Here is a 3,021-nt window from a genome sequence, read left to right on the forward strand (position 1 = left end):
CCTCACCCCACCCCCACTCCTACTCCAACCCCCCACCCCCAAAGCTACCCCGTCAATTTTATTCTTTTGAAAAATATTTTAAATTTTAAAAAATAGTTTTTTTACGTCCCCTCCACCTAGGTCACCCCTGTCAAAAGTTTTTTTATTTTTTGTAACAAAAATATTTCAGATGTAAAATGTTTTGTACTAAATCTAAATGTAAAATCATTTATGTAAACCCAATGGTATGCATTGATTTGGAAGAAGAACCACCACATCTATTTTTATTTTTTTTCTTTACTACTTTTTTTAAGAAAAAAACTAAACATATTAGAAATAATGTTTGTTACCTTTTCCTTACCAATTTGTTTTTACGAGAACTCATATTTCAATAAAATGAGAAGTACAATCTAATAATAATAATAACACAAAAAATTAATTGAAGAAAATTTAATAAATTAAGAGATAGAAAGAATGTACTAAACGTCTGCGTAAATAGCAAACGGTTATAGCCCATACTTGACACTTAAAGCTTCCTCCAAATATATTATTGTAAGTTGTAAGTTGTAACATGATTACTTAATATCAATGATATATAATATAAATAAATTAAATTATAAATATTATCATATTAATTAGGGAAAAAGGTTAAAAATACCTCCAACTTTGATTTATTGTTTAAATTTATCCTCATCATTAGAACAAATTAATTTTATCCCTTCCATTACTAATTTCACCAAATTTATCCCTTATTAGATGGATTGACCCAAATTGACCCGATTTTTTTTAAAAAAATCTATTCCTTATTTTAACCCAATAACTCGACCCATTTAAAATAACCTAACTCCTTATTTTTAATTTTATTCCTTAAATTCAGACAAATTTGCAATGCAGAAACCTTGCTGCTAATGGCAGTTAATGGTTATTTTTAGAAATAACCTTATTCCTCATTTTTAATTTTATTCCTTATTCCTTAAAACCTTGAGCTTAAGGTTTTAATGGCAGTCAATGGTTTTAAGGTTTTAATGGCAGCCTTGCAATGCATAAACCTTGTTGCTAATGGTTTTAGTGGTGCCCTTCCATGTTCCGTTTAAGGTTAAGCTTTTCAATGATTTTAATATTTTTATGTGGCTGTAGAAATGTCAGTCATAATCAAATTCAAGGACAAGTGACTGTCGGTTCGACTCTCTGTCTTCTCTCGATACATTGTAAGCCCCTATCTTCCTCTCATGCCATTTCTTGAGTGTTTTAATATTACAAAGTTGTGGGCATAACTCATATATGAGGTATTATCTGTAAAACATGTCATTCTTACTTCATTAGTATTAACTTTCCTTCTCCCATCTGAGTTGCTGCTCTGGGAAAAGAAAGTCAATATCATGAAAAACAATATCTGATCCTTGTTGTAATATGAGGGAGAGAATGAAGGAAATTTGGGAGAATGGGTAAATGGGTTAAGGTTATTTGGGGGAATGGAATCGGGTTATTTTAAATGAGTCGAGTTATTGGATTAAAATAAGGAATAAGGTTTTTTCTAAAAAAAATTGGGTAAATTTTGGTCAATCCGTCTAATGAGGGGTAAATTTGGTGAAATTAGTAACAGGAGGGATAAAATTAGCTTTATTTTAACGGCGGGGTAAATTTAAACAACTGAAAAGGGCCTAAAATACCCTCGAAGTATTGAAATGGTACAAAGACCCTCCATCCACCTATTGACTCCAAAATGCCCTTCTCATCCATCTATTGGCTTCAAAATACCCTTGTCATCCACCTTTGGGTTCAAAATTGACCACTTATTTAACAATTTTAAATTTAAACTATTTGAATATTTTATAAAATACTTGGCGCTCAACTATTGGTTATAATTTAATTTATTAACATATTTATAAACAAACCCACTACTCACCCAATTAATAAACCAATTCTAATATAAAAATCACCCTAAACACTACTAAAACACGACGAAATTATAGATTCCTGAAAATGACATCCAAAATTATTCAAGTTCGAATTGAACCCCCAATTAAATTTAGGTTGAGCCGCTTATTTAGGAGGTCACTTTCAATAGGATTCTCTTTCAAGCTTGACTTCGAATTTATGATTAAATGTAAAGAAACAGTACATCCCAAATAGTTCATGTATTTTTTTAAAATATAATTTTATAAAAGATTTATGATTTGTTTTAAATATTAAAACTTTGATATATTATTTTTTAAAAATAATTATCTATTAAGTAATATCACATAATTGAGACGAAGAAATAATTAATACAAATATAGTCAGGCTTTTAAGTTCAACGGTAAGTTTTATTTAGACACTTCAATTATAATATGTTTTAAATGAGGACTTGAATGTATATATGATAATGTACTTCTGTGGACATTTAAATTTTTAGAAACACTCATTGGCAGTAGCTTTCTTGTTAATGCATTAATAATGGGGCGGGTTTATTAATTGGTGGGGTTTAATTAGTAATGGGTGGGTAGTGGATTTGTCTACAAATAATATTAATAAGTTAAATTATAACAAATAGTTGAGCGCCATGTATTTAAAAAATATTTAAATTTAAAATCGTTAAATAAGTGGTCAATTTTAAACCTAAAGGTGGATGACAAGAGTATTTTGGAGCCAATAGATGGTTGAGAAGGGTATTTTGAAGCCAATAGGTGGATGGAGGATAGTTTTGTATTATTTCTAATACTTCAAGGGTATTTTAGGCCCTGTTCCGTTTAAACAATAAATCAAAGTTGGGGGGTAATTTTGACCCTTTTCCCTATTAATTAAAATAAATTAAAATACTATTATTACGATATTAATTGAGAGTTGAGAATTTGATATCAGTAGAATGAGATTCAAGAATTAGAGAATATTGAATATACATGAGAAGGTAGATAATTTGTGAGAAATAGCGAAGGATAAAGTGATATTCATAGTCTAAAAAGTGGATTAAAATGTATTAGATAAAACTTTGAGGTTTTAAAAAAATGCTTAATGGGCAAGATAATGTTTGAAGGGTGAAATGTGTGTGTGAGGGGGGGGGGG

The sequence above is a fragment of the Solanum pennellii genome, chromosome 8, assembly GCF_001406875.1.
Source record: "Solanum pennellii chromosome 8, SPENNV200".
Taxonomy (NCBI): Eukaryota; Viridiplantae; Streptophyta; class Magnoliopsida; order Solanales; family Solanaceae; genus Solanum; species Solanum pennellii.